At 39.9% G+C, this 15,763-nt stretch overlaps 1 protein-coding gene and 1 non-coding gene across 15 annotated transcripts in view; both read left to right on the top strand.

The window, feature by feature from the left end:
• The window catches only part of TMEM108 (transmembrane protein 108), a 747,136-nt gene that overhangs the window by 506,075 nt on the left and 225,298 nt on the right, over positions 1–15,763 (top strand). The window lies entirely within an intron of this gene.
• Positions 12,402–12,505, top strand: LOC112834386 (U6 spliceosomal RNA). Its single transcript, XR_003210878.1, has one exon. It is a non-coding gene; the product is annotated as a U6 spliceosomal RNA (small nuclear RNA).

Here is a 15,763-nt window from a genome sequence, read left to right as displayed (position 1 = left end):
AGGATCTGAGCCATCAGTTAGAATGAGGCAAGTGTACCCCCATTGAATATACCTTTCTCTAAGTGTATATAAGCCAGGTGAATGAGGTCCTTTCTTTGTTCTTGGATGAATGATTAGTCCATCCCTGGAAAATATGAGTCTGTTGGAAGGCTGATTGGTGCCAGCACTGGAGGCAGTGACATGAGCCTTTTGAATGTTTAGTCTCTTTAGATTGAACAACTAAACCCATTTTTGGGGAGCAGATCCTAACATGCCATATGCCAGGTACTTGAGTAGTCATTTTCAAATAGGTTTTGTCCTTTAATCCTCTTAATAATCCTGTGTCTTGTCAACTCCCTTTAGAGAGTAAAACAAAAACACAAACTCAGTTCTGCCCTCCACATTTATCTCTGTTGTACCTCATGTATCTTAGAGATTGTTTAGATGTGAAGTAGGTTGGCCTAAAGAAACAAACTTTTAGTTTTTTTTTAACATCACAAAAGTGACATATTTTTTATAGATAATATTTTTAAGTAGGCTCCATGCCTAGCATGGAGCCCAGTGTGGGACTTGAACTCACAACCCTGAGATCAAAACCTGAGCTGAGATCAAGAGTTGGATGTTTAACCAACTAAGCCACCCAGGCACCCCTACTTTTCATAGATAATTTAAAAATGCTGAAGAGTCAGTAGGAAAGAAATTGCCCATAATTCAACCATTCATGACAAACTGTGAATACTTTGGCAAGCCACCCCTTCCTAAGCTTAAGGGCATACAGTGTATATGGAAGGAAATGAAAGAGCATTGTCCCTTTTCCAGCAGTAGCTGGACAACTGAGTGTCTCAAGAATAAGGGACAGGAGAATTAAATCAGGAAATAAGCAGCCTTGAGAGATGCTATCACAGGGCTAGTGTCTGTGGTTACTATCTCCTGTTGACCTTTTTCACAGCTGGCTAATGACAACCAGCTACTAATCAAAGCTTGTGAAAAGTTGGCTAACAACAACATAGAGCTCAGACTGTAGATGTGCTTACCATACTGTAAACACCACCAGCCTTTCTCATACAGGGAGAGTGTTAACAGTTATGCTGTATCTCTTGGAGCATGTGATGAATCATCTGGAAAAGGACAACAAAAATGCAGTCTTGCCATATACAAGGGAAGAACATTCAGTTCTCCCCAGATTGCATTCATTTTCTCCCCAGATGTTCATTGTGACATCCTGCTGTTTCTGATAGATTGTCCTCTATGATTTTCTCCTATTTAATCCAGGTGGTAAGGTGTTCCATATGTCACTTGTCTTGCTAGTTGACAGTGATGAGTAGGAACTCATCATTATGACATACTTCGTGATTTTCCACCTATACATTAGTTTTTATTCTAGTTTTCTTAATTAAGTTAGGTAAATTCCCACAGCCCATTTTCCTGGAATTTAGATATTTTAAAGCATTTACACACCTGTGCAATTCTCACTTCTCCTTGGCTGCATTTATCCATGCTCTAAATGGCTGTTTTCTTCCATCTGCTCAAGGGGATCCACCCCTCAACTACCTAATCTTTGAGAGTTCTTGTACCTTACTTGTCATGATTCTGGTATAATTCTTTACAAGAATAGAAATACAAGTTTGTGTTCAATTTTGAGAGATCCACGATGATGAAGATGGAGATGGTGATCATTAATACTCACATGGCTCTAATACTAATACTCTCTGTATCTATATATCTAATACTCTAATACTCACATGGCCAGGCACTGTTCCACATGAGTGAGTACTATTGTTACCTCTATGAGGAAACTGAGTCACAGAGAGGTTAAATGAATTACCCAAGCTAATAGTGGCAGAGCTGGGGTTCAGACCCAGGCAGTGTGTGGCTCTAGGGCCTCTTTCTTTTAACTGCTACTATGTACGCTTTCATTCTGCTTCCACTTTTCACTTTTTTTTTCTGAATTATTCTTCAGTCTATGTGAGGTCTTTCTATTTTGTTCCATTTTATTTGGGAAGATCCAACAAAGACAGAATATAATGGTTTTGCTCCTGATATCACTACAAGTATGAATGCATGTTGAGAAAAATGGGAGAGCCAGAAAATTCAAACAGAAAATTCCTGATTCACAGTCACCTTCTCTGTTTATATCTGTCAAAAATTATAGTGATCTCCTGTGGTATGCTTTGCATTGATCTAGTATGTGCTTATGAGGAGGACTGGCTGCTTTCTGGCCAGCCTGAGGCAGAAGGCATCCTCCAGGGCTAGTGGGCTTGCCTTAGGGCCCACTTCACCTCAGGTGGATCACAGCTTCAGGTTAAAATCCTCAACCTTATGAGGGTCTAATATGCAAGGAAATCACAGTGTTTGCTGGTGGAGTCAGTTCCCAGAACTCCATGATGCAGGAGGAAAGGTCCCTGGAAAGTGGATCTGGTGGGGAAGAGGAGCTGACACCATTCAGTGCAATCACATGAGGAAACAACAACTCTGTTTGCTTTGTTATTGGGTCTGGATGTGAAATTGTGAGAACATGTGTGTGGTTCCAGTTCATAAGCCATCCTACACTGAAGAGTTGGATTTGGACCTAAAACAATACTCCATTTTTATTCTAGGTTGTTTCTGCAGTTTTACTGAACAAGAAAGCATTTTCCATAGTGATTTAGTATCTTTTCACTTCATCTTCCAAATACCTGGCACTGAATTGAATTTAGGGAGCACTCTGGTCTGGCTCTCTTGTTACATAAATCAGGAAACAAAGGTCTAGAGGACTTAAGAGATTTGCTTAAGTTTCACAAGTAATTATAAGAGTACAGTCCTGATATTTGACCGGACAGCCCGTGTTCTCTTCCTCTTTATTTCCATCTTTTGCTTATTGCAGGAAGGAACAAATATTAGTTGGAGTGCTTGAAGGTTGATAGATGTCATTTGTGAGAATTTTTTAAACTCAGGGTTCACATTAAGTTTAACTATGAGCAAAAGCAGATTTCAAGGTAGGCCTCAGAATTTACCCAACCCCCTTCCCTTCATTTCTCCACATCTATTTAAACAGGTGTAATATCTGGAATTCTCAATTGAAAGAAAGCTTTTTCTAGTATGATTGACTCACTTAATGTTGGCTTAAGGAAAGGGGGGAGGGGATGAAAAGAAAGAGGGTAATGAAGGAAGGAGGGAGGGAGGGAGGGAGGGAGAGAAAGAGAAGACACTGTTACTCCCAACTTTGTGACTTGGAGAAGGTAACTTTCCTCAACACCTGATTAACATAGTAGGTATGGACTACCTCAGTAATTAACCTCCATTCACATTTAGTTGGTGTCACTCATTTAACATTTAAATGCCAGCCTCAGCAGGAAGCTGAGGTTTTTGTGAAAACTGAAGCAATGTAAGGGGAAGGTACCTAAAAAGTGCACCAGGGCCTTACCTGTAGATTTTAGGTCTTTGTCTTGGGAAGAGAAGTTTCAGGAAGTTAGTTGGGAAAAGGGCTTCCACTGGATGCTCTGTTTTGCCAACAAGGCCTAGTTTCCATTTTGAGTTCCTTGTAGTCCCTAAGCCCCCTAGGACTCATTCCAAAGAGGAACCTGAGGTTCCAGGTACAAGTTAAAAATTTTAGCCCTGGACCCTGCAGCCAGGTCCCTTTAATTAGAGTGTGGCTGGGCTGGCTTCTTTGGGCTGCCACCTTTGAATGCTTTCCATTTATAGAAAAACTGATGGAGCTTTTCCCAGGGTAGATCCAATCAGTTGACCACACCTTGCTGTCACTGCTAACCTGGCCATGCCTTCAAATCTCTGTTGACTTTGAGAACTTGTTGGACTACTCTTTGCAAGTCACTCAGTCCAGCCATCCTGCCCACTTTTAAGTGTCTGGGTCAGCCACGCCAAACCCTAGTCTTTGTGTAATTTCATATACCTCTGTGGGGGACTGTTTGAGGATTTAATGAACTATATGCATGCAAACGATTGGTATCTGACATTAAGTCTACTTACTATCACGTGAGCCCCTATAAATGGCCTCCTAACTGACCTTCCTATTTTCACCCTGTCCCCCTGTAAGCTATTTTTCTTGAAGATTTATTTATTCTAGAGAGAGAGAGCAAGAGAGAGCCCATGAGTAGGGGAGGAGGGACGAGGGAGAGAAGCAGACTCCCCACTAGGCAAGGAGCCCAATGTGGAGCTAGATCTCAGGATGCTGAGATATGACCTGAGCCGAGATCAAGAGTTGGACGCTCAATGGACTGAGCCACCCAGGTGTCCCCTGAAAGCTGTTTTCTCTATCAAAGCCAATATGATCTTTTAAAAATGAAAATTATATCTTACCTCTTCCTTGCTTAAATCCTCCAGTGACTTCTGAATTTTGTCACGCTGAATAAAACCCGAGCTCCATGCCTGTGTAGCCCTGCATGATATGGCCCCTGCCTCCATCTTGAATGTCATTTTGTAGAGTTTTGCCCTTTCCATTCAACTGCACAGATCTTTTTTTTTTTTTTTTTAACACGTCCAAGTTCCTGCTGACATTGGCACTTGTGTACAAGCTATTTCTGCTTCCTGGAATGCTCATCCACTGATCCTCACATGATAGCTTCTTCACACCATCAGATTCCAGCTGAACATCCTCAAAGAGGCATTCTTTAATTCTTCATTCTAAAGTAGCTATCTATCACTCCTCATGTCTCATTTGTTTATTCATTTTCTCTCTACTCACATTAGAAAATAAGCTTCATGAAGTCACAGAGACCTTTCATGGCCTATTTTTTTTTTCTGGTTGTTTCCCCCATGCCTGCAATGGTACCTAGAACACAGTAGGTGTTCAGTTAATATTTATTGAATGACACATGGTGTTTAGTAAATGTTAGCTATTATTATATTAGAGAAAAAAAAAGTGAGACCTTAATATAACCAGAGTTCCATTTGGTCCTGAATCTATGCAGTGACATATTCAGAGAAATAGCTGTTAAGAAAAATAGGACTGAAAGCAACAAAAATCTTTACTCCCACAAGAAAATATCAAAGGTGGGGGGGTATATTTTTCACCTATTTCAACACTTGGTAAAATCCTGTCTTGCCATCTCTGTTGCTCACAGTACTCAACACTCATGGCAGCTACTCCACCAATATTATCTTCCTGTCTCCCTGCCAACTCCCAACCAAACAACTATCCTCAAACAACTGTAACCTGGCTGAGAGCCTCCAGGTGCTGGACCCATTTTCTGAATCAGCATAACAAAAAGCCTGGAGTAAAGCAGGCACACTTGGAATCTGGTGGTGTGGGTGGTAGAGGTAAGACTGGGCATATTCTTCAGTTAACAGTTTTGTACCTGCTACTCATATGGCAAAAAGGGGGAAACTGAATAAAGATTTTAATAATTCTAAACTAAATGATATTTAAGAAAGACTATGAAATAGCTCTACTTAGGGAGCACTGAAACCCACAAACTTTTTATTCGGAGCCAAATTCACAAAAGATAAGTCTCTTCTTCATTTTTAATATCCTGCTACAAAGCTTTGGACCAAGGGTAGGAGGAGATATCTATTATCACAGAGTTCCTCTTCACTTAGAACCTTATGGACTCTGATTAGATGATGTTGTTAACTTGCTTTATTATTTTGTTTTTAACTATTGTAGATTAGAAACCAAACATTAAAAGGGAAGGGGAACTGTTACAGGCAGAAAAAGAACTTGGTATCAGACAGCTTGATATAAGCAGACCAAGATGAAAAAATAGTCTTACTATATAGTCGTAACAGTGACTCTGATTCCCAAAGTAGGGGTCAGTCATATTTTATTCCTGACTTTTTTCTCCAGTGGTGCCATCAGTGCTCTCTGTTAGGGCTCACTTAGGTCCAGCACACATTTGTAAGACAGACCCTTAGGATCACAAGGTGTGGTCTGAAGGAAGTAGGGCTTTACTCTGCAAAATTGCCAGGTCTGCCCAAGCAGCTTTCCTGAGCTCTTGGCTTCATTAGCACAGTGCTCCAACCAGCTGACCTCAACTGACTCATCAGGTTATAAGAGAAGTTGGGAATAGAAATTAGTTCCCTGGGGGATCCTGGCTGTATAATAGCTATCATTTGTATGCAGTTAAATGATTTGCAGAGTAGCACAGCTCAGAGCTCCCAGCTGCATTTTGTCTATTTCTGGAAGCGTATGAAACAGTTGGCTGGGAATGTGGTTCCGAAAGGTAACGTGAGCATTGTAGTAACATCTGGGGCTGGGTTTTTCTACCACCTCATCTGACCAAAATCTAGATTTTGGTCAGAAGTCCATTCTGCATCCAAGGAACTTGGATTTAATGGCTATTGCCTACTTTCCAGTCCTTGTCTATCAGTTCTCCTGTTGCTACCTGCCACAGTCTTGACTCTCTCAGCTGCCATCTCCCCAGAAAGTGCCAAGAGACATAAATATTCATGAGGGAAAGAGCGATTCAGAAGGCTGAGGTCAGGGGAACCCTGTTTCTGAAATGGGCTACTGGCTTCTTGCCTTGCTTTCTTTTTCCTCCCGCCCATCCTCTTAGAGCAAATTGTCATATAAAGTGGCTGTTATCTATCTACCTCCCTCCAGTAGGGAAATGGCAGTGTGGTGGGCAAGAGCCAGGAGAGGTGTGGGAATCACACATGATCCCCTGGGATGGCACAGTGTTTCTCAACCCAACTTATATCAATGATGGCTAAACTGTCCCCAAATTCCTCATATGCTCCAGGAATCAAAGAGGGTAGGATAAGAAGAGCAGAGAATTATAGGTGGTAATGGCTGTCATGGTCAACAGTGGAGGGATGGGGGGAGGAGAGGCTGTTGCTATTTGCCCTAGCCAGGTCATCAGCAACTCTGCTCTAGGGACATTTAGGAGCTTACACTGCTGCTTTCTCTGATCCCCCCAAATCTTTCTGCACCAGAAACCAGATTAAAAGGAATGACAGTTGTAGCCTAGAAGACTTTGAGAGAGGAAGCATATTTCAGCCCTTTGCCTCCCTAAAGAGTCGGAGGGCAGTGCTCAGTGGCCTGGATCTAAAGGTCTGGAGAATTTTGACACCGGATAGATCATCCTCCTCTACTCTCACCTTTCGCTTCCCTCTGAGTCCCATCAGCACGGGCTGCCAGGCTTCCAGAGCTCAGGCTGCTGGCAAAGGCCCCAGTCTGTCCCACACCAGGGACTTGTTCTCTGACAGCTATGTTTCAGCCTCAAGTTCCTGATTTTCAGTTTTGTCACTATTCTAAGCAAGGATTTTGCCTGTTACTACTCTTACCTAGGTTTCGTCTTATGACTTCCAATCAGAGATGCTTAGTTTGATTAACTATCTCTTTATAGTGCCCCTTTCCCTTTCCCGGCATTCAAGTTGGTCTCTTAAATCACATTAATTTATAGAACAGCCATCAAAACCATCTTTATGTGCCTGCCTTTGCATGAACTATATTTAGGGCCTTTTACCACTATGTGGCCAGAATAATTTTATTAATCTCAGAAGACAAGACCAAGTGTCAAGTCATAGCAAGGGCAGTGGGAGCAAGGATTTCTCCCTGATCTGACCTAACACCATGAAGAGTTTCTTGGCTCCTTTAAAGCCTAGTTCTCCAGGGATGGAATACACCAGTGATTTAACACAATCCTTAACCCAGCTAGTCTCATAAGCCATGGAAAGCCTGATACCTTGAACAACTGGCAGGTCCCTGAACAGTGAAGACCCAGTAACCTGTGAGAATGAAGAGCTTTGTGTTGGAGCTTAAGAGGCCAGAAGGAGGCAGTGTCATATAATAGAAGAAATGCTGAACTTGTGAGAGTCCTAGGTTTGGGAGCATCCTTATTCTGCCAACTTACTGGCCACATGATGTAGTCAAGATCTTTAACCTGATATTCTTCGGGTGTTAATGACTGCTGTGTATCAGGCACCGTGCTTGGCATTGCTGATGCAGCTGGGAATGTGACAAGGTTTTGCAGCTAAGTGTGACAACCCTGGATATATTAGGGTGTTCTTATGAGAGTCATTTCTTTTGTTAACTTTAATTGTTCACAATATAAGTATTATTTCTATGAAAAATAACAATAACAAATATGCAGATCTTCACAGCAGGTTTAGGTCCTGATAAGCCCATCATAAGTTGAAAATACTATAAGTTGAAAATGGATTTAATAACCCTAAGCTACCAAACATCATAGCTTAGCCTAGCCTACCTTAAACATGCTCAAAGCACATAGCCTATAGTTGGACAAAATTATCTATCATAAAGCTTATTTCATAATAAAGTATTGACTATCTCATGTAATTTATTGAATACTGTACTGAAAGCGAAAAACAGAATGATTGTATGGGTACAGAATGGTTGTAAGTGCATTGGTTGTTTATCCTAGTGATTGCATGGCTGTCTGGAAGCTGCAGCTCACTGTCCAGCATCACAAGAGTACAGTATAGCATACTGTTAGTCTGGGAAAAGATCAAAATTCAAAATTTGAAGTGTGATTTCTACTAAATGTGTATCACTTTCATACCATTATAAAATAGAAAAATCCTGAGTTGAACCCTCCTAAGTCAGGGACCATCTGTATTTTAAAATCTACTTGGGAGATGGTCAATGTATCTAGCCAGTGTACCATAGTGAGAAAAAGTACAGAGCAATATAGATGGGGAATGCACAATTATCCTGTGGGAAAAGATTTTTTATGTATTTATACTCACAAATAGCAAAATGTAAAAATATTACTGCCATTGATATGAGGGATATAAGGTGCTTATTAAGAATGAAGGGGAGTAAGTCAGAAGGGGAGATGAACCATGAGAGACTATGGACTCTGAAAAACAAACTGAGGGTTCTAGAGGGGAGGAAGGTAGGGGGATGGATTAGCCTGGTGATGGGTATTAAAGAGGGCACATTCTGCATGGAGCACTGGGTGTTATGCACAAACAATGAATCATGGAACACTACATCAAAAACTAATGATGTAATATATGGTGATTAACATAACAATAAAAAAGAATAAATTTCATGAAACTCACTTGTTTCTTTTAAAAGCCCTTTTTCTGTGGGGATGGGTTGAGGACGATCACCCTTCCGCGGAGATGAAGGGACTTTGTGAGAGCTTCTTTGCTCATTTGGAGCCCAAGACATAGCCCTTGGGATCCTCCTGAGAGAATAAATACTAAAGGTAGATTAGGTCTGGGCACTCTTAGATGCAGTACACATTGGATGATTCAAAGTAACTGAGAAGAGCATTTTAAAATCATTAAGTATGAAAAGAGTTTACAAATCGATAAAAAAAGCATTGTCTCATTAAAAACTCTTCATGATGTATTGGTAAGTAAAAAAAAGACTTTTAACTTTCTTGTATATATAATCTTACTTTTTGGAAAAGAAGTATTTGCAGCTGTATAGAGAATACTAACTGTGGTTATCATTGGATGATATGGTTCTGGGCTTATCTTTAGACTTCTTTGTATATTTCTGCAGTAAGCTTGTACTTCTTTTAGCCCCATAAAAAGTGATTATAAACAAAATCCTAAAATATTATCTTTGCAGGAAAGGGACCTTGTGCTGTTGACTATTTTATCCCAGTGTTTAAAATATATGTTAGAATCACCTGAGAGAGAGCTTGTAGAAATACAGCTTTGTGAATCTCACCCCTGGAGATGCTGGCTCAGTTGGACTGGTAGGATACAAGACTGCCAAGGAAAGTGGAAGCAGATTCTAGACTAAGTCACACTAAAGAGTATCAGAACCATCATTTCCTATATAAACTCCAGGTTCATTGTAGCACAGGGCAAAATCAGTATTCCAGTTGAAAATTATCATTCAATTTCCCTCTGTCTGGGTTTCAGTAGTTCTATCTGGCAAGATGTATCTAGTTCAGTTTCCCCTAAGATGCCTTTTAGGCTCCTGGGACTTGGAAAAGACAATTATCTACTAAATACCAGATGGCTGTGTAGATTAGCCCCAGTGAGTAAAAACACAGTGATTTGAACAAAAGACATGATTAGCTGATTGAATAACCACAGGCCATCTCAGTGCAGGTGTAGTAGAAACAAGGGCAGGGTCAGATATTACACTTCTGTTTTCTTGGGTTCCCTAACAATGCATTCATTATTTCAATACTCCTCTGATGTTAACAGTAGAGAGACATGGAGAGAGGGGTAACTTACATACAATAGCATTCATACTTCTTATTAAAATAACATTTTCCTTAAAATTTCATGAAAAGAAATAATGTTATTTCTCCATCTATTGTAGAGAATAGTAGTGTGTGCTTCCTGGGAGATATCTTTAAGAATTCCAAACTAAGCATTTGGCTCCATTTATGACTATGATAGAAAAACTAATATTCACACTGTCCACCTATGCATACACAGAACTATGTTGTATAAGAGGCAGGGCTACCCAAATGCATTAGACTACCATTCCATTTCTGCTTAGTTAAAAAAAACAAACAAATTGAAAGATTCTAAGATGCTGCCTGTTGAAAACCGTGCTATAGACTCCAGGATTTCCCAGCTCTCAATTAACTAAGGTATAAATGGGGAGAGGAAAGATCACAGATAATTTAAAATATAGTTAAACCAAAACTAGTCAAAATGTAGTACCAAAATTTTAATTGTAAACATACTAAGTTTAAAATGTATCCAATATTCAGATACACATTAACATTCTAAATTGTCATAAATAATTTAGGTATTGTATGCATGCAGCTAAATATCATTTTGCTTCCTCAATAAAGAAATGGTCAAAATATTAAAATCAGAGTTTTTAAAAGATCAAAGTCTGGTTTTTTTGTGGAGAAAGAGAAATATCCCCAAAACATGATAGACATATCTATTCATTAATATGTATTTCCAATTGTAGACACATTCTAAAATATAGTTATTTGTGCAGAATTGTGGGGATTTTGTTTTTGGACAAATTCATTATCTATGCATACCTTTTGGGTATGGTTAATCTTCATACTGATTTGTCCACTTGTAGATAATCAACAGTTAAACCTCATGTCACCCTGGCCCATGTTCCTATCATTTAGGTAAGTGAGGGAAGATGAGGCAACTAAAAGCAGTGGGTGTTATTAGCAAGAGACAGCTCTGTGAGGTGAACTGGTCATCAGTTGGTTCTTTTTCATTATTTCACATACTCATTTGTAAGCCTGAGGTCATTGATTCAAGCTTTCTACTGACATCTAGATAACTCACCACCAGATAGATGGTGATGGTGGTAGCTGACTTTCCATGAATCTATGCCTCCACTATTGCCATTGGTCCACACTCGCTAGATACATGAAAGAAGTTAGCAAAGCTGTAGGATAAACAGGTAAGTGTAATATGCTTTCAGAGAGTAACAGTTTTACTTGATGTTGAGGGCAAAATAATATAAACAAGTTTTATTGATAAATTTAAAAATTATTTTTATATTAAAGTGATATATACATATTACAGAATATAAAACAAAATGTGCATGCTTTTTGAAGATTAAACAGGAGACTTCAAGGAAATTTCCTGATTAGGCCACTTCCCACTATACTTAAGACTCTAGAATGTGAGATTAAGGAGGTGGTGGGGTGGTATATATTAGTTGAGTCTCCTTTTCTATTAGGTGTTCTTCTCGGAAAAGATTGAGAAGCACTGCGAGGAGACATGAAGAAAAATAGCATAAAATTTGGTTAAATAGATGCCCATTTAGTTACAGTTAGGATGGGACTCCACTGAGTTACACTTTTTCTGAAAAAGCCTAACTCTTAAATGAGCCAAGCATAGATCACTAATTATCCTGTTTATGAGGACTCGAGATTTAGAAAATAGTTTAAAGAAATACAAATGGCTAGATTATAACAATTTCCTGATAGACGATGATTACTTTCCTCATTTACTTACTTTAATATCTCATCTACTACTTTGGTGTCAGAAGTTCCCATGACTTAGGCATACCTGCCATCTTGCTGCTAAAGATTCTCTACAGACTTTGATGATGATGATGATGATGATGGTGGTGATGATGATAATGATAGTCAAGATCTACATAGTGTTTATTGTGTACCAGGTGCTGCTCTAACTGCTTTGCATTTAACCCTCACAACAACCCTATGAGAATAAATTATTCCCGTTTTTTCCATTTTACAGATAAGGAAACTGAGGCACAGTGTTCAATCATTTTCCCAAGGACATGTTGCCTAGGGTTAGTAGAACCAAGATTAGACCCTGGGCAATCTGGTCCCAGAGTCCTGCTTTTAAACATCAGCTTTCCTGCTTCTCATCACAGAAATGATTAAACATTTAGTGTTTACGAGGCTAGAATTCATGAAGTTGTTGAAAGTGATGTTGGAGAACTGCTTGTGTCACATGAACAACATTAACAAATGAGAATCTGGTAGAATTAGACAATCAGGACACAGTAGGTGCTTCCAGAGAGAATCATTTGGCTAACAAAGGAAATAAAATGAAGCCCTGAAATAGATTTTTTAAAAATTACTTTCATTATGGTGCTCACTTCAGCACATACACTAAAATTGGAATGATACAAAGAGGATTAGCATGCCCTCTGCGCAAGGATGATACACAAATTCATAAAATTACTTTCATTATGACTGTGCTATGAACATCCTGTATGAAGTAAAGGATGTATGGTAGATATATTGGGCAATTCTGTTGGGAAACACATATATACACACTCCAAAAAGCACTCCATTTATTCTTTCTTCAGAGAATTAGTGACCTTTTTCCAGTTGTTTTCAGATGAAGACAATCTGTATTAACGATGTGCTTGAAAGTTAACTTCAGGCTAGTTATTGACACAGGAAGCTAGATAACCATAGGAAATTGATGGTGCCAAGTGTCAGTAAAGGTAGAGAGGAGTCTCATCTGTGATCAGTTGTCCTATCCCAGAAAAGAAGAGCCTGAGTTGGGACGCCTGGGTGGCTCAGTCAGTTAAGTGTCTGCCTTCAGCTTAGGTCATGATCCCAGGGTCCTGGGATCGAGCCCCACATCAGGCTCCCTGCTCAGCGGGGAGCCTGCTTCTCCCTCTGCCTGCTGCTCCCCCTCCTTGTGCATGTGCTCTCTCTCTTTCTCTCTCACTGACAAATAAATAAAATCTTAAAAAAAGAAGAAGAAGAAGAAGAGCCTGAGTGGCCTTATCTATGTCTTGTCACTCCAGATTTCTTTATTTTTCTTAATCATAAGAAAAGAGAAAACCACTCAGGGGCTACATTACTCTTTATGATTGCTCTGACCTAGAAAACCGTGTGTGTGTGTGTGTGTGTGTGTGTGTGTGTTTAATTTCACTCTAGTTGACAGCTTCCTTCCTTAGGTCTGTGCTTTTTGAGGGCAAAATCTGCTTTCTTTCTAAATACCAAATGATTAGGGTCACCTCATCACTAAAGTTGCCCTTCCCACAGCTTAGACTCAAAGATTATCTTCTTATGAAAGATCCCATTGCAAGAAGAGAAACATTTTTAGGAACATTTAAGTGGAATGCATAAAAGGTTTTCAAGGAGTAATTTTGCTCCAAGACAATTAAGCTTTGAGCAGACCAAATCCAGAAGCACGAACTTCAGGCAAACAGAGGAGGGGAGATTATTCATTATCACCATATTAATCTTGGACTTTGATCATTGGAATAGAGATTTAACCAGCTAACCAACATAAAAGCAGTACTGAATCCACTCTTGGGAAGTTTTCTTAGTAGTTTGACAATGACCAAAATTAAATTTCAGCTTTAATGCTTTGGGCCCTGAAAAAAAGAAGATGGTTAATATTGAGACAGAATCTAAATATTCAGAAGTCTTTTTGCCCAGAGCATTCGAGTCAAAGATATTGTAAGCCACAATGAACCTGTGGCAATAGCCTTTGTCTCTGAACCCCAAATCTTCTTTGCCTAGTACTCCACCTAGTAGATCCCATACTATGTAGGCAACCCAACTTTGGCTTGATGTGCCATCAGGCTGCCATTTATCTGTCAAATGTGTCAATGTCTAATAGTTTCTGCATGCATTTGACTGCCAGCTTTTCATTCCAATTTTAATGGAAGCAGAATCCTTCCTTCCCACTGTAGATCAGTTAACCAGACTGCATTGAGGGCAGGGAAGATAAACTTTTCCCTTCAGGACCAATCGTCCTAAGCAGAATATAAAAGATTAAAATTTGCTTTTCTCCAGGAAAATTCATAGTTTTGAGTCTTTCCAGAGAGTTCTCTGATCTTAGATGTCACTGGGCTCTTCAAAAAGACCTTCTGGGGATCACCCTTTAGAGAGAAAGCCTGAGATTCCAGTGTAGATTTGTCAATGACCACATTTATGCATTAGCAAACCATGAGAAGGGAATCCTGGGAATACCAGGGTCATTAGGTAGTGGCAAACTATTGTCATGTTGCAGGTTTTTTTTTTTTTAGAAGATTGATTTATTTTAGAGAGGGTGTGAGTGAGCAGGGGGAGAGGGAGAGAGAGAGAGAATCTGAAGCAGACTCTCCACTGAGCATGGAGCCCAGTGCGGGGCTCTATCTCACAACCCTGAGATCATGAAATCAACAGTCAGATATTAAACCAACTGAGCTACCCAGGCATCCCTCATGTTGCAGTTTTTATGTCTGCTGGTTTGAAGGTTCACGGTAAGGAATTTTCTTCCCATGTTACAATAGTCTTGTAGCCTTAAACACTGCCTTATTTATTTCTGCTTCAACCAGCAAACCATTCTTCCCTTATCCCAGGAGCATAGGGCCCAGCTAGAGGTATGCTGAATACAGCTGTCCTTTCAATGAAGCTTTCTGAAATCCAGGCATGGTACTCCTTGTGTAATAGCACCCAGATGAAATATGTCTTGATAAGACAGTGTTTCTGTAGGGGGTGCACCTGACTCAGTTTTGTCCTTTCTTGAACCAGCATCTTCACTGTACTGTCCAGTGCAGACATCTTTATAGAAATAGTAGATGTTTATCTTTAGCTAGAAGTAGAGAAGCCTTTCTAATAACAACAAAAATGCTAGTTGGGAATGTTGGAACCCTCACTCTGGAATGAGTAAGTAAGTAAATATATACATAAAACAAATGTATGTTTTTATGTAAATATATACATAAAAACAAATGTATGTTTTCACAGATATTATAATATATATTATATATATAATAATATTAGTATACTAATACATCTTCCCCTCCTCCTCTTTAAGTCTTGTCTCATTGCAGCCCATCATTCTTAAGGCACGGTGGACTTATGGCTTCAGCATAGGAGACTGGTAAGACAGTGGGCATGAAAGCAGGCAATAAGGAGTGAGGAGGCCCATTAAATTATTTTATCTTCTCTGTAGGTATAGAGAAAACAAACCTAGAGGGCCCAGTTCATGAGGTTCTTCTATAGTGTGGAGGCTAGAATTAGGAAGAAGGAAAAGATGATATGGGAAACAAAAGAAATGTCTGCCTCTGTCCTGGCTAGGGTAAAGGGAGAAAGGAAAATAAAAAGAGGGAGGGAGACAGAAATGTGTGCAAGAGGGGCATCTCCACAGTTGTTCTATACTTTGGTGTTGGGAGACTGAAGACTTCAGAGAAGTGCTGCAGACTCAGGGTTCTGTCTCTGTACTCTTATTGGGACTAGGGAGTGGGAAGGAGCACTGTGCTCTACAAACCCATATGGAGAAGCTCAATTATCATGCAGCATGGTTGCTGACATGAGAAGCAGAAACATCACAGCAGATGTTGGGGTGGACCATTGGGCAGGGGGCAGAATGGTACAGGAGCACACTCTGGGGTCTGCAGCCAGTCAGAGCTGAGAGAAAGCTGAATAACAAAGGGGCATTGGCAAGACCTACCTGGGAGCATTGCTGGAGGTAAAAGAAGGGGCCAGCCTGGTACTTTAGC

Source organism: Callorhinus ursinus, unplaced genomic scaffold (assembly GCF_003265705.2).
Source record: "Callorhinus ursinus isolate GAN/ISIS: 27379988/994484 unplaced genomic scaffold, GSC_fseal_2.0 scaffold1, whole genome shotgun sequence".
Lineage (NCBI taxonomy): Eukaryota > Metazoa > Chordata > Mammalia > Carnivora > Otariidae > Callorhinus > Callorhinus ursinus.
Note: the sequence above shows the minus strand (reverse complement) of the source record. Positions and strands in the feature narration are given on the sequence as shown.